The following is a 27,773-nucleotide window of genomic DNA, read 5'->3' as shown; positions in this document are numbered from 1 at the left end:
TTTGTGATATCTCTACAGCTCCATGGATATGAGAAGACCTGTGATATGGCCTTTTAGCAATACTGGGAATAATTAGATCTGAAATTCACTGTTTCTGATGTACAGTCTTAGTTATCTAATGCATGCTGGTCTCAAAGTCTTAGAACTTTTAAATGTGAAAGTGATAACACCAAAGTGCTTTAGAGGACAATCACTTGGCGGTTGCACATTTTAGACAGACTGTGAACAATGCACCTAAATTAACATATTTAATACATCTAAATTACCATGTTTGCACCAATGACTTTAACTTGGTGTGCACTTTCTGTAGCTTTTTATACAGTAGTAAGATATATCATTCCTTATTGTCTATCAGCACCCAGTTAATAAATCCAGTTGATTTGTTATTTGGACTTCATCATCACGAAAAGTGGAGAGGAGCAAGAAATAAACATTATTTACACAAACCTAACATCAAAACAATAAATGTTACTAAGGCATATTTACATCCATAGAAAGTATTACAACTGAACAAGTCCAAGGTAAATCTAAGAATAGATCTAACTTAGAGCATTACCTCTCATGACTCACATTGTTGAGCTCCAGGAGGTTTTCAGCAGCACCTGGAGCAATTGTGTCTCATTGCTGCTCCACTCTGCGCAGGAGACACAACAGGGAAGGAAAGGGATCATTTCAAAGCAATTTAATGCTAGAAAACAAGGATTCTAGAAGGATGTTTGTTCAACCAAATACCAAAACACATTTGGTCTGAAAATCAATTAGCCACAACATAATATCAATAATCCCATTTCATTAGTGATGGCCTCCCTGGTCTCCATCATAATCATAAAACACATATAGACAAAATAGACAATTTGTTGTTTTTGCTTCTAAAGGGTAAGATTGCCTTTTTTTGCTTCACATAATGTTTGAGAAATATTTTAATCTCATATGGCAGCCATCTTTGAGGCGCAACTCCTCCCTGAAGCTGTAGTTTCCAGGTCTTTAAGCTTCAGCCTCAGACCAGCTTTCCCCTGTGGCTCTGCCACTGATCAGCTCTGTCAGATTAGCCAGCAGCAATTGGCAAACACCTGGTGGAGCTACACATCTGCGGAGCTCATTATGAGCTACTTCTCAGTGCAACACTGGTAAAATGCTGTTAAAAGGTTAAGAAATACATTAATCTCCGCCATTACTCTTACTGCAAGAATTCTTTCAAAAAGCCCACAGCTGCAACACCAACTGCATGCAATGGCTTCCACACTACTTTTTCCACTTTTTTTGCTAGAATGCAGCTTCCAATGTTTCCGTTGGGGTGGTGGTAGGGAGGAGGTTTGGGGCGTTGAAGGGGGGGAGGGGTTAAGAAATAAAAATCAATGTTTTGATGGCATTAACGTAAAAAGTACAGACTGTCTAGCAAAAGCCGGCAGATTTATAACCCTGTATACTTATTAACTCTGCACCGAGCAAGATCTTAAAACACACCAACAACAACTCTGCTAACCCTATTAATGTAGCCTGTGGCATTTAATGCCAGAGCACAAAATGCTCTCATTAATTTTTTTTTTTTACAAATGTCTTGGCTTTCCTTGTGTGGAGCAGATTTAAGGGCAGATTGAAGAGGAAATAAGGGTAAACACCGAACTAAAATATGAAACAAAACCATTATATTTAACTCCTTTGAAAAACAAACCAAAACCCAGGTTTTGTAGCCATTTCGTTCAAGAAGAACTTTTGTAGTAAGTGGTGTAGCTTTGTATTTTGCTGATAATTACAAAACAGTTGTACAAGCTGTTTGTTTACTAAAATCTAGGACATTCATAATATTGCTCCACCAGTGCTTTTCCTTTTGACATTCTGACCAGAAAAGAAGCAAGTAGAAATCTGTATTAGTTACTTTACCATGTTCAAGCATCATAGTGTTATAAGAACACTTGATGGTAGATTATGTTTTAGTCTGGCAAAGGGTCTTGTATTTTGAACAATCAAGTGAAAAAAATAAGCTCAAAAGTCAATTGATGTCACTTTAAAGTCCAAGGGTGCTTATTTTCAATCTCCACCACTGTAAAAACTGTGAGTAGATAGTTTTGTTATTTTATCAAACCAAAATTAAAAAAAAAATCAAAATATTTGCTGGTATATGATTTAACGAAATCACATATCGATTGTATTTTACAGTGGACTATGAGCAGACTATTTGAAAAGAACTTAAATAAGTCAGCAGTCAACAAAGCAGATCCAGAGCAAAAGGTTTCCAAGCCAGCCAAGAATCGTAGAATGATCTGTACAACATGTTCAGTAGCAGAACTGCTCTTTTTTTTATATACCAGAGTAAGCTCGGAACAAAATAGCCAAAGCTAAAGTTCAAATGAGGAAATAGTCATCCATCTTCCAGTCCCATTTATTAAATATAGTGATTTATAAGCAAACAAGTCAGCACCTCTCATCATCCACTGGAGTTTTCTTGCTTCCCTAGGGATGAAGTTTAAGAAGCCACTATTTACATTGTTGGGTAAATTAATTGTTGCCCCCTAAACCTAGTAAATGCCTGGCCTACCCTTGGCAGCAACAACTGCAAATCAAGCATTTAGAATAACTTGCACCTTTTAGTGAAGTAGAGGAATTTCTGCCCACTCATCTCTGCAAAATTGTTGTAATTCAGCAACAGTTCACAATGGAAGTTGTTGTGGGGTCTTCTGTAATCTTCTGGATGAGTCGTCACTCCTGGGGAGGTTTACTTCGTCTATACTGAGAGAAGATGGAGGGCTCCAAATAGCAATGTATAACTGGATGGACAACACACTGGTTTGTCAAGTCTGTTGCTCATGAGTGCAATAATCTTTTGAGAAAAATAGTTGGTAATTAGCGCAGAGTCACCAAGCTAATATTGAAGTAATAACTTTTGTTGGAAACTCCTGCAGCCCTCCTAGGGCTGATTGTGAATAAAAGAGCATTGTGCAAGGTACCCAATATATCAGACAACCCTGCTGATTAAACAGCAGAGTTTCAACTGCAATCAAGAAATAAAAAACGTAGGCCCGTCTTACCTTCTGCAACATTCTTTAAAATCGGCCCACTGCCTGAGGTCATGATTTTAAACTTCCTAATCTTAACTGCCAGATTTCTTTTGACATGTTTCTTAAAATAAATAGTACATTTATTTAATTACAATTATTATTCTGAATTTACCCACTTTGTATACCCTCCTGTGCATACACATATTTTGCAATCATACTCTGAATTATTAAAAGTTCCCTTTTCCTTGCTGGAAACTATATGGTAAGAGAAAGTCTACAAGGAAAAAATTATATCTTTATCAAATTGTTCAGTCATGTGATTGACATTTATACCTCCAGTTGTAGATGGCATTTGTTGTCAAATTTCAGTCTGGTTACATCTTTTGTATTGGTTTTTATTCCTTTCATCCAACCACCCGCTGCTCTCAAACATTTTCAGTCCTCTTCGGGCCCCACGCCGGCATCCCAAATGAATATTCTGTTGAACAGAGCAGAGTATCGACTGAAACTGTCCTTTCATCTAAGCACCATTGGTCAGCAGCTGCTTTAACTTGAACGAACAAGAACTGGCAGATGAAACAGTGAGCAAAAAGGCACAATCAAAAAGCACCAGACCGTCACTTCCCTTCTAAAAGGTACTGAGAATCAGTGATTCAATACACCTGGTGGAACTGCACAACTGCCTTTGTTTATTAGGAAACTAAGGCTTTAATTAAGAAGACATTTAAAACTCTAAAATTGAGTATGCACTACAGTTACAAATCACATCACAATGCTCTTGGTGAATGCTAAATCTGGTGTAACTACACAGAAAATAAAATACTTCTATGTGGCAGCATTTACTAGTGAAGTCAAATAAAGTGTTTTACTTACTGTATACAGTTCATATCAGCCTCTTTCGAAACAAAGGCCTGAAACTGCAGCTTTGTACAAGTGTAGGGGCATTAGTTAAATGCAAGACATGAAGAAGTTTGAATGGAAACAATGTTAACTTCATAATCTACCACATTACTTGATAATTGCACAATGACTATTACCTCAAACTCCTACAGAGAATGAAATAATATTGCCTGTTAAACTGACCTCAAACTTTAAGTTAGAGTGGAATTAAATAGCAGGAATATCAAGTTGACTTACATTTCAAATGCTTGAAATATTACAATCGTATGGTGGTGCTCTAGTGTGTTTTTCTTCTTTTAAACTGTAAAACTATCTTTGACTCACATTTTTTTTAGTGACAATTTTCTTGCTTAATTTACAAAATATACCTTTTTGAAAGCCTGCTTCTCAGGGCCAAACCTCTTAATGAATTGACTTCAATGTCAAGGTACTGAATTATCCAAAGATATTTAGCCAGTGCTCACATGTTTTAGTCTTGTTGCAGTCTCCTAAGATAAAGACGTTGCATCATTAAACTGATGAAGCTTTATTATGCAAAAAAAACTATTCATATATTGCTGGGGGTAGAAAACCTATATGTGGTTCTGAACCATTAAGATCTTTTGAGTATCCAGAAAGCAAATCAAATTTAAAGAATTTTACATGTCTTGTGTTGTCAAGCAAATGAAAATAACCAGCCGTATGCCTCTGTGTATAGTGTTGTAAAATTAACTTGTTTCAGTGATTCAGCGTTGTGATGTCGTCCTGGTGAATAAAACAATTCACCAACCAAATTATTGGGCATAATTCCCACACACACTTATGTCTGCTCTGCTGTTTTTACATTATTATGCTTGCTTTTATAAATATTGGATCAAAAACCTAACATTGGCCCAAGTGATTTTTAATCAGTGGGTGTTCTCTTGAGTGCTCCATATTTCATTGGTAAGACACTGTGAATTGTGTTTGGATGTTTCAATATGAGCTTTTATGCATGTACTGTAAATGAACTAGCCTAGAGAGGAGATGAATAATTTTGGTTATTTTGGAAACGTTTTAAATATGTGTGATTTGCATGCCCAGTCAAAGGTCTGGGGACTATGCAAAGGTGGATTCTGGGTGCTTTGGTAAAAATGGATGGGATAGTAAATTCTGAATATGTCACTTGCAGATGTAATGATTGTGGCTTAGGGTAGGAACCATTGATCCAACGGTGGCTGATTTAGGAGTATTTTAGCAAATGTTGATGAGTTGATGTTTCTTGTCATCTTGGACACCCTCACTGATCAGGACAAGGTGTAACATTTGAACACATCATCAAATTGATTTGTGTTGCCCACTTTGACTACAAGTCAATTTAAAGTGCTTTACAAGATAACATATGGCTACATTTTAAGTCAGTCTAAATAAGAGAAACCCTATCTATCTTAAGAATGTCTTTTCACTGGCCAAAAGGCAAAACAATCATTCTCTTCAAAAGTGTGTCTTACTAGTACAGGATTTATAGATAAATGTATTCAGCAGTAGATTTCTATGACTCATTTTACTACAATTCATATCAAGATATCAGACTTATCAGGAGACATCCTTGCATGGCTTAGGTAAGCGGCTAAATACCTCAGTGACAAGTCTCCATACCAACTAAGTGATTATTCCAATCACAGCTTGCATACAATCAATAGCACAAGGTCACACACAAAACTCCAACATGCAAAGACTGAGCAAGGCACAACAAATCCATACAAACATGCAAAATGGAAAACTCATCACACCACAAAAATCAGTCACAGCAATATATTTCCTTTAATGTGAAACGGATACATACCGTGCCTATGTAAGAAAAGCCCCAATCACACCGTTGGAGCTGCATGTTGAGCCACAACCCCTGAAATGCTCCATATTGAACATCAATGCACTCATTGATCACACAATCTCAGACCAGCAGGGCTGCTGAATGTTACTTTGAGAGCTTACGAATCCTTTTTGTAGATCAGATCAGATTGGCCTCCCTAAACTTTAGTAATTCTGTATGTTATACAGCAATTTCATGTCTATGTACTCAAAAAAATCAATCAATCATATGAACGAGTAGCATCTGTTTTCTTGTGCAAAAGGCTTACGACAAGAATAGGTAACAAAACGTTTTATTTTCTCCTAAATTTGAACATTTCTTTTCCATTTATGGCCCTTGGCAACACACAATACCAATAAACTGTCAGGAATGCAAAGAACGGCCCATTTGTCTATGAGAGCTGTAAACTTTTATCTCACATAAAGATTATAATTAAGACATTGGCACTTCATTACCATTCTGACCCCCGAGGACACAGTAAAATGACCTTGGAAAGTAATTCAACTCTTTGAGAAAGATTAAAACGAATGGTAAGATTTCACTTTGAAAGGTAATTTTGGTCCTAGTCCCAGTGGTTATTGAAGAGGAAAATAAAGGAGGAACAAGATGTCATTTCTCTAATGAAAGGTTGTTTAAATTAAAGTGAAAGCTAAAGTGTTTTATCGGCTTGGAAATGTTAGTTTTAAATACTGGTCTTCAACATATGCCTGTAGTTAAAGTTAAAACTGGTTTTCATCACCAAAGTGACAGAGCTTTGGCACTTTTAAAAAGAAGACATTGCCAAAATATCAGTCTCTTGACGTACATAGTCGCTTGTGACGTACTCCAAAGGATTTGGAGCTGCAATTGACAGCGGATGGTTTATTATCCGTGAAAGTGTTCTCTAATCATTCTTTCAGTCGTTTTATTTAGTTTCGTTTTTTTATCTTAAAATTTCCCAAAATCTCAACTATATCATGAACATCAACAAGGTGGCACGTTCCCACAAAACCCATCAACTACTTTTGAAAAAGCGATCACTTACCCACCTTCAGTCATCAGCTGTTTCCTTCTGAGCATCCTGGCCGAACTACAGTGCATGTTTCTATGGTGACTAAATACTCCTCACATGATGAGTCTGGTTATAGCGCTTCTTGGGGAAAAAAATCATTGCTTATTGGTATATTTATGTGCTTGTGTCTTGATTATAACTTAAGATGCATCAAGGTAAGCATACCTCCCTTTGTTCCATCAATGCACTCCCTGATGATGCCTCGCTGAAATCGATTTGGAGTGGATTGGTCAGCTGTCACCCTTTAGTGCTGACAAACAAATTGAGGCTTAATGTGCATATTTAGGTCTCCCACTTTCACAGAATCTTCCCTCGCCCTCAGATCTACATGGATTTTATAGTCTGCCCATAGGTGGGCCACCTATTAGAGAGACTCCAGTCAAACAAGAGGGCTTGCTGAACAGGAGGTAGAAAACTTTATGCTGGTCGATAAGCCATAACATTAAATATTAGGGATAACAGTGAACACTGGAGAGCTGTTATGTGTTTTTAGGATCATTAGTTCCTACCTAGTGATGAATGGCAAAATCAAATTGCAATGCATACATTGGAAGAAGGGAAGGAATAAATGACAAGGGCAGCAGAAGAACTAATCCGATGACAATAGAGGAGATCTGAGGTTGGGAGCAGGCAGACGGACACTAGGAGATGGAAAACAGCTGTGCAAGGAATTGGGAACTGCCCAATTAGTCAGTTTACTGAAGCTCAAGTTGACGATCAAAATTAAAAACTATGGAGACTAAAGAAAAAAATATGAAGTGAGGTGGACTGAGAAAAATGGTTTGGTGATGTCAGAAGTCAGAGTAAAATGGGCAGATTAGTTCAAGAAGGCAGAAAGGCAACTATTAAAGCGGTGCTGAAGTTAAAACCACTTTGTACCACAGTGACATGTGACATGGGTGTATTTTTTTCTGTGGTATCTGGAGGTTTTTCAGACAATAAACATCTTACTCAATATTAGCACTGATTTTTGTTCCACCTGTTAAGTAACATAACCCAAGTTTGTGCCACCTTTGATGGCAAATATACTGTATAAAGCAAACCAGCCAACAAGCACTGAAAAACACAAGGGCCCATTTGATGAAAAATGCACTCAAGCATCTCACTGAAGAACACACAAATACAGGTATTCACAGTTTGAGTAAGCTGCAGGTGGGACTAATTGTCTCAGCATGGTTACTTTCCCCCAGTTGTTCACCCTTGTTGCTTCTCATCAGCTCCTGTCCTTCACTCCTTTCTTCATCATGCTTCACATCTCCTGAACTCAGGTGTCTTCTCATTTACTCTCTTTTCAATTCTACTTAACTTTTGACATTTTAGTTTGTCCTTTTTTTCTACAATCTAACTAAGATGCTACATCAGCTCACTCAAAGTCTATAATTCTTTAATGAGATACTGCGGTCGAATCAGGCCCTGCTTAAAACAACTCCAACAGAGCAAAATAAATAAATAAATGAATTAGTGGTTTCCTTTACGAGTTCAACATTTTGAGCAGCAACCACATATGGTCGTGCCACATGTTATTAGTAATAAAAAAGATCCCATAACTTTATTAATTGAACATGCTTTTTGCAGGGGTCTTTCCTCAATGTTCTATTTTTCTACTTTAACACCGCTGGTATTCTCCCAAAAATGTTTTTACCACACTATGTGAGGTTCAGCACTAACAGCTGCCGTTATTAAAGACTGACAAACTGAGCAGTCCTGCAGAAAATTAGCCAGTGGGCAAGCAATGTGTCTTCCCAAAACTTCAGAGAAGAAGATGTTACATGAAACGAGCCTGTCATCATGGAAAAAAAAAATCCAGATCAAGGTCAGATTTTATTTCCAGAAGAGATTTAATTATGACTGCCTCGCAGGTGGAAGGCCCAGAGAAAAGTGGATTATTAGAGGAGGTAAGGGGGTTCCTAATATCAGTGGGACCACCATAATGAGTAAGGCATGAAGAAGGGTTCATTATCAAGGCAGGAAATTCATTTGTCCAAAGTATCTGTCTCAAACTGAGAGGGTGTGCTGATAGACTGGAGGGCGATGGAGCCTCAGCGGGCAGCAAAACAATTATCTCCAGAGTGATGCTGTCTCCGTTGTGATTAAGGACCTCTGACATCTCGCTCAACAGCAGCAGCAGTGAGCACTGATCAACTGACAGAAGCAGCATCGACCAAAGAGCAATGGCATAGATGACAAAGTAGTCATGTAATACAATTAACTACTATATGACTAGCAAGACTTTCCAGAAATGCTTAATGAAAAGTAGTTGAAAATTGTCTGAAGGTTTACTGAACTTCACCAGATTTCTTGCTAAGATGGAAACACTGCTAGCAAAGATAACGTGACCTGAAGACGACGCTTTAGCTTTAGCTACTGAAGTATGTCAGTTGTTATAATCAAGTCAAATTAAGGAACGAGATGCGTGTACATCAAATGACAATTATACATTCTGTCCTCTTAATTTGTTGTCACATGGTTGTTCTAAAATGTAAGAGAAGAAAGATAAAACTCATCTACAATCCAGCACCCACCCCAATTTTTCCCTCAGCTTTTTCATCATTTGCACATTTTTCAGCACATTCGAGATGGAAGAAGTGTCAGTGACATGATGTATTGCCAGTGACATTATCAGAAAATGAATATCTGAAACAGAAAAGAGGCAGCAGGAGAGAATAAGAAATGGAGAACAGTCATAAAGAGGAGATGAGCAGATGAATGACGGAGATTCTAAGGCAATAACAGGGAAACCCTCAAACGGTGGCTGGACGCTGAGTGATAAAGTATTACAAATGATCGAAGAGAGACAGGGGAAAGAAAGACTTCTACCTTTCTATCTCAGTTGTCATCTTGTCCTCACCATTTATTTTCCTTTGTTTCCTTTTTCTCTGACATTCCCCTCATCTGTCATCCCTCTTCATCTGCTCATCTGCTCCCTTTAAAACTCTCCCGCTAAACTCCTCAGGATCATTATCATCCCCAGATTTCCTCTTTGCGCTTCATGTATTCATTATTTAACTACTTACATTGCCTTTTAGCATTTTTTCCTTTTTGCTGATTACCCTTCTCGCCTCTACTTACTCTGTGTCATTTGTTCTTTCTCTTCCCTCTTTTTACAATCTGCATTTCCTGCCATCTGTTGCATCTCCTCAAGTTATAGTGAGTGGGGCTCCATTGTCTTAGTTGCCTGTTTTGCCATGCAATCATTTTCTGTTGAATTCCCCTTTTTTTTCCTCCCCTCCTTTGTGTCCTTGCTTTCTGTCTCGTTCCCCTTCTCCATTAAAACTTTGCTCTTTGCTTTCCAAATTTCAGGGATAAATTGCTCCTACACATCCACACCACTACTTCTTGTCTATTAATTCAAGTACTCCATCTCATAGACTTTCAATCAGACTGCTGTTTTCTATGACTACTTAAGTGTTACAAGTGAGAAAAGGCAGTGCATCCCCCTGGAACATATTGCAGAGGAGATGTGGAAGAAAAACAACCGAGAAGAAAAAAAATTTAATTCGCAGAACTCATCCAGAGCAGAGCCCACTTGGCTTTCACTTAACAGTGGCAAAGGTTAACAGAGAAATGATTAAAAGGACCTAAAATGATGAACCAAACAGTGGAGTCACTCTACCAAGGTAGGTCCATCCATTATTCCTGTATTACCCCATTATTCCTGTTCATGAGTGCAGTTGTTTGGTTCTGATCAAATGGAAAGAAAAGTGCAGCAGTCAGTGTAATGCATGGACACTTTTAAATGTGCACATCCATGGGTGGCATATACACATTTTTAGTTAGTAACAACTCTTTTGCTGCTTGCTCACACAAACAAATCAGTCAACCCCGTGGAAGCAGATCAATACTTTTCGGCATCTAGAGGTGGTGAAGGCAATATGCTGAAGTTCAGAGTGTCAGAATAGGGAAGAGCAAGAATGTAGGTGACCGTAAGCGTGGCATGGTTCCTGTTGTCAAAAGGGCTGATCTGAGATTTGCAGAAGTTGCAGGATCTCCTTGGTTTTTCATGCAAAAACCATGTCTAGGGTTAATAGAGAATAGTACAAATAAAGAGAGCGTATCTGATAGTTGTGTGGATAGTAATGCCCTGTTGATGTCAGAAGAATGAGGAGACTAGTTAGAGATGAAAATTCAACAGCAGCTGAAATGATCACTTGTTACAACAAAGGCCTGTGGAAGATTCGACACATTGAATCTTGAGCAGATGGGCTGCAGCAGAACGAGACAATGCTGGGTGCCACTCCTGTCACTAAATCACAGGAAGCTCAGGCTGCGAGGCTCACCAATCACAAGTGAGTGTAAATCTATATTATTGGGGACCCTTTGTGGATAACGCGAGCTTCTATAATTGCTTAAATGTTCCTATGCTGTCTTAAACTTAATAGAAATCAATCAAAAGATAAATCATACTGATTTGTTGTGTCCTGGTGAGGGTGGAGCGTGTTTCAGGCAGGAAGCTTTCAGGTGTGTCTGAGAAGAACAGGGATGAGCAGGAGGCAAAAAAGATGATTTCATGCTTTCACTTATAGTTTTTGTGTTTGATCACTGTGAAGCACAGAAACAGTTCATGTTGGATTCTTTAAGATTATTTCATTCCAGAAATAACATCTTCATTCTAGCATTAAGAAATATCAATTTCATTTCTTAAAGCCTGTATGTTCCCCGTTTCAATTATATATTTACAGGATCCTAAAAAATTGTTGAACAACTCTAGTAAAGATGTTCTCACACTTAGAACTTTAACATAATTCAGCTATTGGTAGACTTATCTAATTTGGTTAAATCATTTGGATATTTATCTTGCTGAAAGAACTAGTAAGGACCCGTTTTCACTTGCCTGGCAGAAATGAACCCATTTTTATTTAAAATTTCCCTGTATCTCAAAGAGTTTACAATGCTTTTACTCCCACAAAGTTTCTGGAGCTTTTGGGAAAAAAATGCCATTATTAGCAGTGGGTGTATTTTCACATATCCATTCTTAATTTATTGACACGTTGTGAAATGCAGGTACAACTCTTACTTTTCTTCACCATCCACTGTGAGTGATTGGAAAAAAGACCAACAAGAATGCAAGTTTAATTTTCAATCACTCACATTATTTTATATTATTATTTTAATTACTGCTCTGACTCTAGATACTGATCATTTTAGATAAGTAACTATTTTCCTGTAAGCATTTGCAGAATAATAAAGACCAGCACGTATCCTGTAGTTGCGTGACACATTCTCTTGTCTTTCCTATTCTGAATAATGGCCAACATAAAAAGACTCCTGTGTCACATTTTTTAATCATGTGGAATAGGAATTCCAAGATTGAGTAAAACTTCCTAAAAACTCCAATAAGCTTGAAAATAGTGAACAAAAAGTGATTCATTTAATTTTGTCTTTTGTAAATTATAAAAAGTGTCAGAAACTGAAGAATTAGACATTTTAGTTGAAACATTTTTCAACATGGGATTTTTCCCACTTACTAAATGTATTCAGAATAAAAGTTATACTAGCCTTTATCAGAACTTTCAAAAGGTGTGGAGAGCAATGCATATCTGATATTCGCTTTTATTCAGAAAACATATTGAATGTCCTAATATGCTTCATTAGTTTAGGAATGGATAAGTTTGTATTTTCTGAAGAGTGAAAGTAATCTGGAGAGATATCACTGTGATAACGGCTCTTTTTGAATCAAAAAAATGCAAAAAAAGGTCAAGCACTGACTCAGCTCTTTACAGTTGACACAGATATACCACAAATATGTGAACTTTGCCAGTGAACCAAATGTTCTGCCAAGCATGTGGGCACCTGGATTAAACAGGAAGAGGAGACGAGGAAGCGCCAATGAACTTTTTCTTTACTGTCAGAAACTCTTGCCTTTCAAAGTACCCACATATGCCTTTAATTTATATATATATAAACAAGAGACTACATCTATAAAAATTTTATGTTTCACAGCAAGGTTTTCTGTCCCTGAGGTCACATCTGGGGACAATGAAGGTATGACAGTCACTGAAATGGAGAAGAAGAAACACCCAGAGAGTAGAATGGATTGGGTGATACAGTGGAAGAAATGGGAGAGATGTCAAAAAGACACTGAGATTTTGACCTCAAGGTATCCTGAATAATGGATGCATGAGTGGGAAAGTGGAGGAGAGAAACATGTGTGAGTCACGTTTTCTTTCACCTCTTTCTACTCCTCTGCTTTATTTCTTTTTCCCTCGCGTCTCCTCCTCACACATTTGTGTTAAGGCAGACGCTAAAATGTTTTGATTAAGCCATTGTTGACATTAAAATGTTCTACTTACAATCAGGATAGCAATTTTACTCAGAACTTGGATTACTTTATTAAAAGAAATGCTCAAAAGTCATTCTGATGGATGCCTAAACAGCACAACGATGACTATAAATGACTCAATGTCCAATTAGTTCCCTGAACAAAAAAAGATCTCCAAGTGTACTTTTTTCTTTTTTTTTCTTTTTTTACCATGTTCAGTTGAGTCCAGGGGGCGAGGAGGATGAAGGTCAAGGCAGCAATGTTGTAAGACATAAAGTGAAAATCCTGATACTTGGAAAGAATCCACACATGGTTTGGGTTTCCAGGAATTAAAATAAGGTGCATCAAGGAAAACCTCAGGAGGTTTGAGAACAAGTTTTTTGGCATGCCCAGTATTTCAACAGTTTCTTACCAATATTCTACACAAAAAATGATTTCAATTTAATTTAACTTAGCTTTTTCATGTAATCTAATAGTCGGGAGTCAATCACAAGTTTCATCCCAAGACAAACAGAGCCAGTTAAAGAAATAGACTGTCCACATTATTTATCCAATAACTATTTCAGAATCAGAAGATTCAAAAGATGTACCAGATGTAGTACTTTTTTATACAACTGTGAGAAAATAAAAAGACGCAAGTATTGAATGATGGTGTTATTGTCATGTATTTAAGTTAGACGTGGCTCTGCATCCTAAACATAATCTTAAAGGGTATAAATTGTAAAAATAATTCTCTGGATGGGATATCTAAAGAATCCGTACAGGCAGAGTTAACGCATTGTCTGAAGGAAACCTTTGTTACGTTTTAAATTGCTTACAAGTAACAGGTTCGACTTTCACCCACAACCACCTTCAGTCTGAGTGGCCACTCAGCAGAAAGGTTAAGAGGCACTGACTAAAATCATTTCCTGATTCCAGTCAGACATATTCTCAAGATTTACCCCTTCATTTTTTGTAATAGATCGATTGAGTTGATTTTGATTCCATATATAACCTGTTGGGATGATGGTATTACTTCCTGCTGGTTACTCGAAAAAGACTTTTGGGAGTAGATTTTGAACAAAAAAAAAAGAGAAAAGTTTGAGTTAGTTTCTGTTGTGAAGTGTGGTGGAAATATGGCAGAATAAAAGCAGAAAAAAAAACTTTATTATGTCTTTGTTGATATGTTTTATCAAACTGGATGAACTATTCAAACAAGCATACTTTCTGTAGCACTGGTTTGGTGTCCAAATGGCAGAAAACTATTCTTTCAGCGCCAAAGCCACGATTTCCAATGCCATTAGAGAGTTCATTAAAAAAAAAATAATAATAAAATCATATCATGTGAAAATCTGCTGTGATTTTGTGGGATTTAGCATATGGTAGATATGAAAGAGACTAACAAAAATAACTAATCTCCTTTCAGCAGCTTCAGAGATGTTTGATGAAATAAATCATCTTACAGATCTGAAATATGATGTAAAATAACTCTTCATTATAAAGTTGGAGAAATACTAAAAAGTAACAAAAAAAAGCTTTAGGCACTGCTAACACCAACTATCCTTCCTTCCTGTTTATTTCCGTGATTTTCGTTTTGTTAATTTGCATAAGCATCGGTTTAGAAAATTTAAAAAACTAAATCAATTGCGGAACAAAATTGTCTCCGTTTTTAATTCAAAGAACAGTCTAAAGTTTTTATGTTAAATGAGGTAATTATGGAAGCAGTGAAGCTCATTTCCTGAACATTTTCAGAGAATTCGACCAAGTCTCATTATGACTGTCATTTAGCCACTTCCAGGTAATTTAGCTCATTTACGAACTAATAACTGCTGTGAGCAAATGATGATTCATTCATACAATTTTCTCAACTTATTTTTTTTTTTCTACATCGTGGAGAAAATGCTGGAGCAGGTCCCAGCTGTCACCTGGCTGCTGTGAGGCAGTGTCAGTGGTTCACCCAGGCATGGCACCCGAAGCCAGGTTCTCCTTCAGTGGGGTGCAACTAACATGTCTATTGTGACTCCCGTTTGATAAATTAATTCAAAGCAAATATCCTTGAAATAATGGAGAAACTTCCCTGAATTGAATGCTGTGACTCAGACATCATGTTGGGCTTTATAAATTCGGGAAAGTGAACAATTTTGCCGAATTCGACCAAATTTAACACACCCACCAACATAGCAGTTGTATTCCAACTCTTCTATGCCAGTGTTTGACAAGGAATCACTGAAAAATTGGTTTGAGGTGCAGATTATATTTGATTTTTTTGTTATGTTTTGTAATTGCATGCTCCTTGCATTCAACCTCGCATCATGTTGTCCAGAACTAGATGTACAAGATGCACAGGGAATGATTTCCTGTGGCGTATGATTTGGACAGTAGGGGTTAACGTTTAAGATTTCAACCAATCAGAAATGGAAAATGATGCGTTTGTCACTGTAGAAATTATTGCGGGTCTGACCATCCCGTTCCGTCCATAATTTGCCTTGGATTAGTAACGAGAGATTTCACGTTTCACAACTTTTGACGCATGTTCCATGGCATTTCACACATGTGCCTGGACAGACTGATTGATTCATTAATTGACTGATTACATTTGTAGAAAGGTTTGCATCTTTGTAACATTCTCATTGAAATTAAATTTTTTAGTTGGTGAAGTTATGAAAACTCTCTCAAGCCACTGAATTCTACAGTGAAATTTAATGAGTTTATTAAAACCCTGTGACATCAGATAAGGGACATATTATTTAATGACTGAACCATTATCCAAATGGAAAAAAAACAGAACTGCAGTCTCTCATTCATAGTCAATTTATGCCTTAAAACTTCAAATTTAGACTTGCCAACTTAAACTTACTTAAAATATTGTTTATTGGTTTATTTGTTTCTTGGAGTTAAGTAATTTTGTTATTATAAAGTGCTAAAATTTCCCCTCTGTGGTACATTAAGCCCTTTTTATTCCATTTCTTAATATATTTTATCGTAAATTATTGGTAAATGATCTGTACTGGTGTCGTGTTTTTCAAGTCCAGAGGATCCCAAAGAGCTTCACATAACATTCAGTCATTCACCCGTACACACGCTCAGTTATCTGAGATCGTCTGAAAAATTATTCAGGAAAATATATTACACCTCATTTAAAATTTTTACAGTCTGATAGTTGAACACACTATATGAAAAAAGCTCATCCCCCTATGTCCAAAAAAAAAGTCATATGACAACCAAACCTGCAGCAGTAGGAAATGACAAAGAGGCAAAATGTCTGACAACCTGATCACCCCCTCATTTATAACAACTCAGATTTACTTGAATTATTACATTCTTTGCATTATTAATGTGCATCAGTATATCACCTAAATCTGTGTTTCTCATTCCTGGTCCTCAGCACCCATCATCCTTCATGTCTTCAACGCATCTCTGTTCCAACATTACTGAGTTAAATGATTGCATTATCTCGTCAGCATGTCACCAAGTGCCACTGAAATCTGTTAATCATTTGTTCAGTGAAGTCAGGGGTATGGCAGAAGGGCAACACCTAAAATATACTGGAATGGTGGATCTGAGGACCAGTTATAAAACCTTGAGCTGAATGTTTTCTATTAGCACTAATTTCTTAGTCAGTCATTACAGTATTTAGTGCGCTCAAAAAAAAAAAAAAACACTGAAACTTTAGGAAGAAATGTTCTCCCCTTTTCCAGCTCTATGCTAATGAGAGGGCAGCAAGTATCTATGCAGAATGATGTATTTCTTAATCTTGAATGAAATGAAGACACTTTGGATTTTAAGTGTCAATCAGATTACCTTCTAGAGGCCGTGATGTTTAGCCATGTTAAACCACCACATGGTTACTGTCGCTACAAAAGTAGCAAAAACCGGTTTGATCCTGACAGACTTCCAGTACTTTTCCAGTTGCAATGTGAATGCCCAAAGCACCAGCTTAATCAGAATGACAACCTGTGTGGCGTCATATTGGCAAAAAAAAAAAAACAAAAAAAAAAAACAGCCGCTGTCCAATCAAACAACCATGCAGGCATGCTCTGAGGTTTAATTTAGAACGAACAGTTAACTTTACAAGATACATGCCTGTTTTGTACTGGAGAAAACCAAACAAACAACAGTCAAGTGTTACACAGATGACACCTGAGACCTTCTTGCTGAAAGGCAACATATCTAACCTGGCATAAATTTAAAGAACAACAGTGAAATAAAGAAAAAAAAAAGACCTTGATACAAACCCTTCCTTTGGCTAAAGGGAAAGATCGTAGCCTCCAGCTTTCTGACCCCTTTATATTTTTATTCATGAGTCATTTTAATTTTTGGGATTCCTCAGGCCATTTTAACTTAGCTGAGGATATATTAATAAATCTTAAGTTACCAGTGAATAGTATTCATACACTTTGTTAAATTGAATAAGACTCTTGCCGTATAAGTAGTTGTTGATTTGAAATGTCAACAGCCTGAAGCCAAGTTAAGAAGTATACGTGCTATTAAGACCATCACAGAGGAAAGTCAGCGAATTGTAAATTGAAACTGCCTTTGGCCCCAAATTTTTAAACCAGCAAATCTTTCTGTCAGAGCATTTAAAAAGCCTGATAAGCATGAATAGCAAATTAAATAACCCAATGAGTCAGTCATTACAGTATTTAGTGTGCTCTCAAGGCTTTGCACAAAAAAAAAAATAAGCGCTCCACTGAAACTTTAGGAAGAAATGTTCTCCCCTTTTCCAGCTCTATGTTAATGAAAGGGCAGCAAGTAAAAGAAAGAAAACTTTTCTTTCAGTAAGACATTTTGCTTTTGACTTAATTGAATGCTGCCTGAAGCAGAGAGTCTTTGCTTTGATCCCACGTGATAACAGGAAGGAACGTGAGATGAACAGGCAGATTTGGGCTTCGTCTACGGTGATGTGGGCGCCACTCCAATGTGTTGTGGTGAAGAAAGAGTGGAGCCAAGCAAAAACTCTCTTCTATGTTCTGACTCTTACTTGTGGTCATGAGATATGGATTATAACTGAAAGAACAAGATACTGAATACAAGCGGTCAAAATGAGCTGCTTGTCATCAGGGAGGAGTTCATCAACATCCTTTACAAACTCAAACATATTATATCCCTAATGTTGATCAAATTTTCTCCACTATATCTAGAGAAATGACATTTTTACACACTACTGTCATGTTTCTTGCTATGTTTTATTTGCAATGTAATAACATTAGGAATGTTTGAGTTTTCTCCCAGCTTTACAGCGTTATAAATCATGTGACATCTGTTTCAATTGATCCAGACCTTCTACAGCTTTGGCTAAAATAATAAAGATCCTACATGAGTTTTTACAAATAGATGATAGAATAATAAATTGAGGATTTGGCTGTTTCCTAATTTTTTCATGGAATAATTGCACTAAATTTCCACAACAGAATGCCACTGAAAGGTTATCATTCCGCAAATCTTTAGCATCTCATATTAGCATCACTTTTGAAGCAAGGAGCCTTGCAAATATTAAACACAACTTCTAATAATAAAAAGTGGTTTAATATGCGAGAAAGAAATTGGTATCGCATGCATCACTGTTCAAACATTTCCATAAAACTAAGCAACTATAAAAACAAAAAGAGCCCAACTGACGGTTGCTGCATACTTGTCACGTTAGAAAATGCTTGGCTCAGATTAATTGTGAGCCTCCCTGATGCCTAATTCTGGTTTTGCTGATAGCTGAAGAAAACAGAAATGTTATTGTTTAAACCACAAACATGCATTCAGCACATAGTGAACTTTTCTTTGAAAACATTGGAGTTAAATGCTCCCAGACATAATAAGAACTTATCTAAGTTTTGCAGAATGCATCACCATAAGGAACTATACAACAAAATCAGAACTGAACCCAAACAAAAGAAATCACGACTAAAAAATAATCACTACTTAAAGAAAAACGTTTATAATCAGCTGTATTGTATTTAATGAAGTCCCTATCTGAGCATAACTGGGCATAACTGGTATATGGAGCTAAAACTATGGAAACTGAAAAGCTGATCTTGTTCAGAGAAACAGTTTTTCAAACACATTTGCACACCCACACACACACACACACACACACATTTATTACTGCTATTGTCAAAAGACATTATTGAGGGAATTGTTAAAGAACTAAAACCATGAGTGTGAAGGACATTGCATTGAAAAGACTTGCATGTTCAATGCACTGTGGGCTTCAATGTGAAATTTCCTCTGCTTTGTTTTTTCAAGTCTGCTTTTATTAGCTGCATTAAAGCTGCAATGCAACCAAAGTAAAGCATTTTCCAAATGGCATTTAAACTCACTAGTTTTCAATCTCACTGAAGATGATCTCTAAATACTGGAACAAATGGATTTAATAAAAACAAGTGGAAGAGCTGATACCAATAGTAAACTATGTTAAACTATACTGATGTTCTTTAGTCAATTACTGTTGTAATTAATCAAAAACCCTTCTTCTAACCTTAAAATCGGTCTGAATGAGAATATCTTTGCATTGAGCAATTTTTCACACAAAATAGGTTGTGTATGTATCATGGATATATTTCACCGTCCAATATGGGTGTGCAAACCTTTGAAAGGGACCATTGATTTATATCATAGTGCCTCTATGATATATCATCATATAAGATGAGATAAAGAACAAGACATTATTGCAAATTGAACTCTATAAACTACTAGTAAAAGACAAAACTGTGGTGATTTCTGGGAATTGAACATTCAAAATATTTTCTGCACCAATAATAATTTAAGGTTTTACCAATAGTTTATTGGTCAGGAGTTTAGAAAAAGTGTTGTGGTTCAGATGTGAGTTCAAACAGATCTTACGGCACAACAGGTGGTTTGGAAATGTGACAAATGGGCAGATGCCCAGGGCAGCATTAGCATCAGATAAAAAAGGTGCAATTTAATCTTTAAGCAACAGAAAACCTTAAACGGGTTTCCTGAGTGGGGGGTCCCCTGGTTGCTATTAAGAGTACAGACTAGCTTATGAGATCTGTGAAGGACTGAACTGCCATTTGATCCTCATCTAAAATATAATTTTCTCACTTTAATTGGTTAGAAGGTAAAAGAACGAGGTTGGGGAGGTCACCTACTGCCCCATTCATTTGAAAATCACCATACCGCTCAACCCCAGCTCAGCTGCCCTCTCTGGAACCTGTTCTTTCCTGATGAGTCATCACAAGGCGCTAATCAACCAAACAGAGGCGGACTTGGAATAAAAACGCAGATATGTCATAGCAAATAAAAATAAAAAAATCTATTATGCTGTGGCTCATCTATATTTGACTGTTAGGCTTTCATACACATTTGAGAAAAACAAGGTGAATAAACACCATTGCAGTACTTTGATAAAGCCATCTTGAATGCAAGAGCTGACAAGGTATTCCATATGGACACAATTTATTTATGCTTCATTAAAAATTGTCTCTTAACTACTTTTCTTTTCAGCATAATGAAGTTAATGATCTTGCCAACTATACCGGTACTTCAAAAGTACTGCTGTTGAGGTGGGATTCCTTTTTAGAAAACAGGAAAGATGGCCCTCACAAGAGACCTAACAAAAAGGTGACATAAATACCTAAATGTCTCTCATATGTGGCAGAGCTAAAAAGTTTCACATCCCCTGCTGATTTTATTGCTATTGATAAAAAATAAAAAATTCAATACAGTCATATATGTGTTTATACAAATGCTAATTAGACAAAGAATGACAATATGCTAATTGCAAACTCAACTTTAGACACACGCATCCTGAGGGAATATTAGCACTTGAGGTAAACATGTGGACTAGAGCCTTAAAGTGAATTGTTGTTGTGGAAACAACATTTCCACAATTGTTGCCTAAGGCAGGATTAGCATCTGTTGTCAAAAAACTTTTTTTTTCAACAAAAGTGGCATCTTGTTGAAAAAAGTGACGACAAGATGCCACTTTTTTCATCCATTTTCCAGGCTACGAAACCTCACCAAGGTTGCGTAGCGACGTTACGTAAGGTTAAAGCCACTTATGGAGAACTTCGTGAGTAACTCATGTTACTCTCTAAGCAACCTTATTTAGATTAAGGTTGCTTCTTGTGGTCACCCAGTTCCACAACAGAAAATCACTTTAACCTTAAAGTGAATTCTTGTTGTGGAAACATCAATTCATTTCCTGTGAATTAATTTAAGATTATTCACATTAACCTTTAACTAATTTTCTGTTTTCCTTTGTCCTTTCTAAATTACACAAAAAAAAATGTTAGTTACATTTAGTCATTAGGAGTTGCTACGTATGCCGTAAATTGTGTCAGACAAACTTAAGGTCTTCCTAAGAGGTGAATGAATACTTGTACATCAACCATGTCTTTAGGAACAACATCAATTAACTCGCTTTCTTCCTCGGCTCCTGGGAGACTCAAACTTGGTTTCTTGTGTTCCAAATTCTGTGACATACTGCTGGTTACCAATTTGCAAACTTCTATTGAAAATCTTTAAAGCAGTGACTTCAAACTGCAATCCTGCAACTTTTACATGTGTCCTTTGTCCTACACACATGACTGAAATGGTGCAACTGCCTCACAATAACTCAGCCGAGCTCTACAGACCTCTGCTAATGAGCTTATCTTGGAGCCAGGTATGCTGAAGAGGAGATGCATCTGCAGGGGTCTCAAACTCCAGGCCTCGAGGGCCGCAGTCCTGCAACTTTTAGATGTGCCTCTGCTGCAGCACACCTGAATAGAATAATTAAGGCTCTGGAGAACTGATCTACACAAGGTGGAGGTAATTAAGCCATTTCATTCCAGTGTTTTGTACCTGTGGCACATCTAAAAACTGCAGGACTGCGGCCCTCAAGGCCTGGAGTTTGAGACCCCTGATCTAAAGGTTACAGGAGCCCGTCCCCTTTGGACTGTAGTTTGAGATCACTGCTTTAAAGGGATGGTTCTACAGCGACACAGACACACTTTTTGTTATATTTCAAATTATATTGCTAACAATAATCCAGAAGCATCGTAATATCACTGTTATTACGTTAAAATCAAATATTTAACAATTTTAACACACAAGTAACTTAAAATGATAAAATATTTGCTTGCTTATTTTATGGGTAAGCATCTATTTTCCTCCAAAAGGGGGCACAAGTGTCAAGCAACCTGACGTTTGAATCTGCCTAGTTATGTTAAATAAATAAAAATATATGCTTTGAGGCAGCTTGGTTCTCAGAATGAAAGTACCTTTGAAAATAAACAACCTTTAAGCAGGTATTGAACATATGTTTCTTTTTACTCACTCTTGCCTAATAAATTTTTATTTTTAGTCTTTTTTGGACTGATATATTTTAATCTTGCCTTGTTTTCATGATAATTAACAAAGGTAGAGGCTCGACAACAATCTGTGTGTAATGATGTGTTTCACTTTGTGAAGTGAGTTACCAAAATAACCAAACTTATTATATTCTAATTTATTAAACGTGGATTTTTGAAGGTTGGGATGGGTGTATGTGATGTCATTGCAAATCAGAGTAAAAGTAATTCATAGCCTCATTTGCTTCTTTATGAATGTGAGATTACTTGTTAGGGTCATTTTAATTCAAATTTAAATTTATCACCTGCCTTATAACGTTCACATTTGCTTGTTATTTGTAGGTTGTGCAGACCACAAAAAACCCCCCGAGAACATGACAAGTCACAAACGACACATCAAGAAGTCGACTTTGATGACAGGAGACACCTTTTAATTCATATTTATGACTTTTCATATAAAGCCCGAAATCGTTTAAATGATGAAAGCAATACGCCATCATTTGACCAACATGTTGTCTTGGCATCAAAATTTGTCTCACAAACTGTTTTATTACCAAACACATCAGACGTTGCTTTCCTTGTCAAACTCTGAACAAAAAATAAAATGGCTGAGGAACATTATTCATACGTGTCGGTTTGATTTGTAGACATGAATGGTGCATTTATTTTGCAATAGCACAAATATTTTATTATCTATGTGCTTCTGTTGCTCACTCCAAAAGGCAACCTTTGACAGACCATTGTGTTACATTCCTAAGTTTACACAGCAGTGGAGAAGCACAAAAATCACTTTTCCCTCCACATACGAGTGCCACCGCTGTGGTCAGGGACTCTGACAATGCTCTGTAGACCAATTATGTCCCTGCTGCTCTTTTTCCTCCTTGTCAAATTGAACCTCCAAATGTATTCATGAGGTCTCTCCATGGAATCCAATCCAAACACTTTCTGCATGCAAAAATGGACACATCACAGTAGGAGTTTTGAAAAAATTGTACGTTTCCAATTCACATTCATAATATGATGTTCTGCTCTTTGGTTGTATTGTACAGTAGTGCTGTACATTATGCGTCTTTGTCCTATGCTTTCAATCACAGGAGTTTATGTTTTTGTCATGGATGTAAGAAATGTTGGAGAAGCTGATTGACTCCATGTTAAGATTGTCCTGTTGAGTTTTTCATGCAGTCAAATGACTTTATTTTGAAAGACTGTGACAGAAATGACATCTCCTTCATCAGGGATGACAAGACAGGTTTTCAGCCTTCACGTCTTCCAAGTCCATTAAAAAAAGACAACATTGTGGTAAAAAGATAAACATTCTCCATACACAACCATGGACTTCAACCTTCACGTTTCCTTCCTCTGTCAGAAATACAAAAGTATTTGTTCAAAAGTCTTCACTGAAGAAAAACCCAGAACAGAAATGTAATCTGCTTTCCTTTGTAAATGATTGAGATGAACATTCCCTGCTTTCTTTGTATTTCTAAAATAGACCATTCTGAATGCAGCACAAACTTATCTAATCCTTAATTATTTTCATCTTGCTGCTCTTCCTCCTGCCTTTCAAAATATCGCTCATCTTTTAACCAATCCCACCAATACACAAATCTAAGAATTGGTGAAAATAATGCCAATTTTCTCCAGGAAGTACTTTGATATAGTAATCAATGTCTTCATTAATACTGGATAACTGTAATACACTTTATTTAGGGGTTACTACACAGCATTTTGGGGGTTGCAGGAAATTCTTTAGGCATCAGCACATGTTATTTAAACAGTTACATAACATGTAACTGTTTAGAACCGAAGTTCTTTGAAAATTTAATTGTAAATCCTTAACTGAAGTTGGGTTGTGTTGTATGTAAGGCGTCAGCTCTTTCACCCTTTCTAGTCTAATTTACATAGTTCTTCTTGTCCAGCCTATTTAGAACATCTGTGCTATTTACATATGAAACCTACAGAGCAGCCTTCCCTTTCTTGTATTCGCCAATCACTGAATCCTGCATAAATCCAAACTTTTCTGGTGAAAGACTGTTTTCCTTTCCATTGCCACTACATGCATGCTCAATTTGAGGGAGAGCTGTAAAGATATTGACTCAACACAATCAACTGTCAGCTGTTGCTGGATTCTTCTTCAGGAGAAGATATTGCAAAGTCATTCACTTGATGCAGATCAAAAACCTTTCACGAATTGGTATAATGGACTAAAATGAATGTGTTATTTTATTAGTAAGACTGAACTGGAATGTATGCAATTGATTTAATTTGTCTTTATATCAGGATTCAGTTATTCATATTTCTTTGAATCATTTGGATAATTCTCAGCAGGTCAGAACCCTTGACTGTTGAGAAAAACCTGCTTGCTGGAGGCGTGAACTCTGTTTTAGTTTTAAATGATTGAATTTGATTTTATCCAATTTCTTTTGTTTGGCCATGACATGCGTAATGCGCAAGGTCAGAGGTGAAGGAACTCACTCTATGAAGTTTACCAAAAACTGTGCGCACCGGACAAAACCACCCCCCACTGCGAAGAATGAGTGTGGAGCTGAGCAATATCTTTACCAGCAAAACAATTCTTACAATAACCTTGCTCCGGCTTTCATTGTTCAACATTTGGAAGTGTGGAGAACACAAACTGAATGGCTTTGTTCAAGTCCAGAGTAGGAAGTCAATGGCCTAGTTAAAATTTGTCTTAATAATTCTCCAGTGCCTTGAGATGGCATTTGGTTTGAATAAAACTGAATTAACACAATTTATAGAATAGAGTAGAATAGAATAGAATTCAACTTTATTGTCATTGCACTGTCACAAGTACAAGCAACGAAATGTAGTTTGCATCTATCCAGAAGTGCTATACAGGATATAAATATTTATTTACAGGTGTACAAGACTAAATATAAATATAAATATGGGAGCTATATGCACAGATTATACAGATTATACAGTGTATACAAGAATGTTAGGAAATGGATTATATATGTATTAGTAGGTTTATAGTACAAGATAAATAATGGCAGATAAGATTTACAGATTGCATATGTGTGTGAGGAAAACAGTCCATAGATCAGGGATGAGAATTCATTCTGTTTAATACGGCCATCATGTCATTGTTGATCATTTCAAACTTTGCTATGTATAAAGTAAATCAACCTCGGTTCCTGGTAATGAAGGAGTGATGTTCAGTTCACCCTGAAGTAAAGACGGGTGTGCTTTATGTAAACAACTGATGCACATTTTTGCTTGCAAAACTAGAGTACTATAGTTGTCAGAAGAACTCTCGCAATGGGCATGAGTACTATAATTACGGTATTTAATGAATATCTGAGCCATCTTCTTTTTTCATGGTGCAATGACTACCCACATACATTGCATTCATTCTCCATCTGTCCGTCTGTTACCCACATGTCAGAATATAAAATCTGAGCTGGTACAAAATGTCAGCTAGCAGGTTACAGCTCCATCAAGCCTTATGAAAACATGACATCCACTATGGCAGTGTTTTATTATATGTCCCTGCACAGCAACACACACGTTTGCCTGCGGCTCTCTCACATGCAGACACCCAGTCAAACCTCCTTGTCATCGGTGTTAGTAACTCATACATAAACATGAATTACGATAAACAGAACCGCTGTTGGTGAGATGTTTAAACAGGGAGTCAGGCAGGCTGACAGGCTCACCGTCAGGGGCTAACACCAAACACAAGGAAAAAGATATGCAGGCATCCCACTTAGAAAATGTCAACATTCAATCTGAGTGTGTGTCCTTTATCTGATATGTTACCATCCATACACGGTAAAAGCATTTGGTTTTACAGTCATTTTACGCAAAAGTTTATTTATTTACCGGTCTATTTTTTATTTTTATTTTTTTTGGTGGCTCAAGCAGGTTAATAATTATGTTCTGCTGCATGTGCCTGTGTGTTGACCTCTCTGGCAGAGACCAGGGTGTTTAGTATTCCAGTCTGAAGCTGAGTTTCTGTGGCCAATCATCTCACAGTTCTACGCTTTCAACACACACACACACGCACACACACGCACCAACACAGAGATATAAATGGTATCATGCTGCTACATAATTTCCTTGCAAGTTCAAAGGCAGAGTTAATCAACCCTGATCAATGTTCATTTTATAGCCGCAAAGATAAAATGATAATGCTATACATAATATTACCCAAAGATTAGAAGCTTTTTGTCATTTAAAAGATAGCGTCACTGTGCTGATTAAGTCTGTCAAAGTTCCTGACCCAAAGAGAGCCTGGAGGAAAACAGGTTCTCAAATTACCTCAGTGGGGTGTGTACTGGAGAGGAAACCTGGTGTTATCACAGTTCAGCAGTACTGGGGTCACAATATGGTAGACTTTGTGGTAATTGTTGCTGTAACATTCCTCTTGTTTTTAATAAAAGTAATTAAGTGGAATCCTTTTGGATTTTACATAATATTCTTATTGTACTATTTTATATCTGCATTACTTTTCTATGGTGTAAAAAGATGTGCAGTGTTAGGTTAAGAGTGCTACAAATTGCTGATATTTTGTCAAATAATCTTCTACTTAGCTATGTTGTCAAATCTGTTTAAAATCATGTCACGTTTAAATCTTCTGAAAACAAACATTACAGATGCACTGAAGGACACAAGGAGACAAAGATCCCATGATGCCACAATGAAAATCAAAACTCAATTTCAGGAATAAACATGAAAACTAAAGGGGTGCCTCAGAGTCCTGTTGATTTTTATTTTGACATAATTCTTTGTGTTTAAATTTGTAATTTCAAACAATGCTCTTTTTCGTTTTTATATGGTTCCCTTAAGGGACTATATCACTCCGCTGTTTTGAACTCTGCAACATCTATTTATCTGGATACACAATTGCTTAAATTATTATTCCACAAGTTAAATGTTAAAGCTTTGAGGGACACATCTACAGGATAGGACCTCTCTGTGGCCACACCCTTTTCTTTAAAATAATAAATGTTCTATCAAAGACTGCAATTAAGAAGACGCAGCAACAACATGCATTTTCTTTTTTATCATTATCATTCATTTCTTGTCTTATCTGGTACAGGAAAACCCAGATGCAATAAGAAGAAGAAGGTAGAGGTGTGGGGAAACAATTATTTATAGGAGGTTTAATTCAGAAAATACAAACAGGAAGGAAAATAGGACAGACATCTGCAGACTGGAACCAGCATAAGAAGGATAAACCAGAGTGAATGAAAACTGCATGCCTGAATAATGAGCAGACAAGAAAACACATACAGAATCCAGGTGAGTCCAATTTGCAAAATGCATGGCAGCTGTGTGGGAAGCAAGACTAAAGGAGCTGTGAGGAAAGTTTAAACAATACAAACTAACACAGGGATAAATTAGACATTACAAGATAATATCACAAAAATAAATGAATGCCAAGAGAACATAACTAAATATCAAAAGAACATTAATCCCTCAAAACAAATAAAATCAGATTCCAAAA

The sequence above is a fragment of the Gambusia affinis genome, linkage group LG14, assembly GCF_019740435.1.
Source record: "Gambusia affinis linkage group LG14, SWU_Gaff_1.0, whole genome shotgun sequence".
In the NCBI taxonomy this organism is placed as follows: domain Eukaryota; kingdom Metazoa; phylum Chordata; class Actinopteri; order Cyprinodontiformes; family Poeciliidae; genus Gambusia; species Gambusia affinis.
This window is presented reverse-complemented; position numbering follows the sequence as displayed.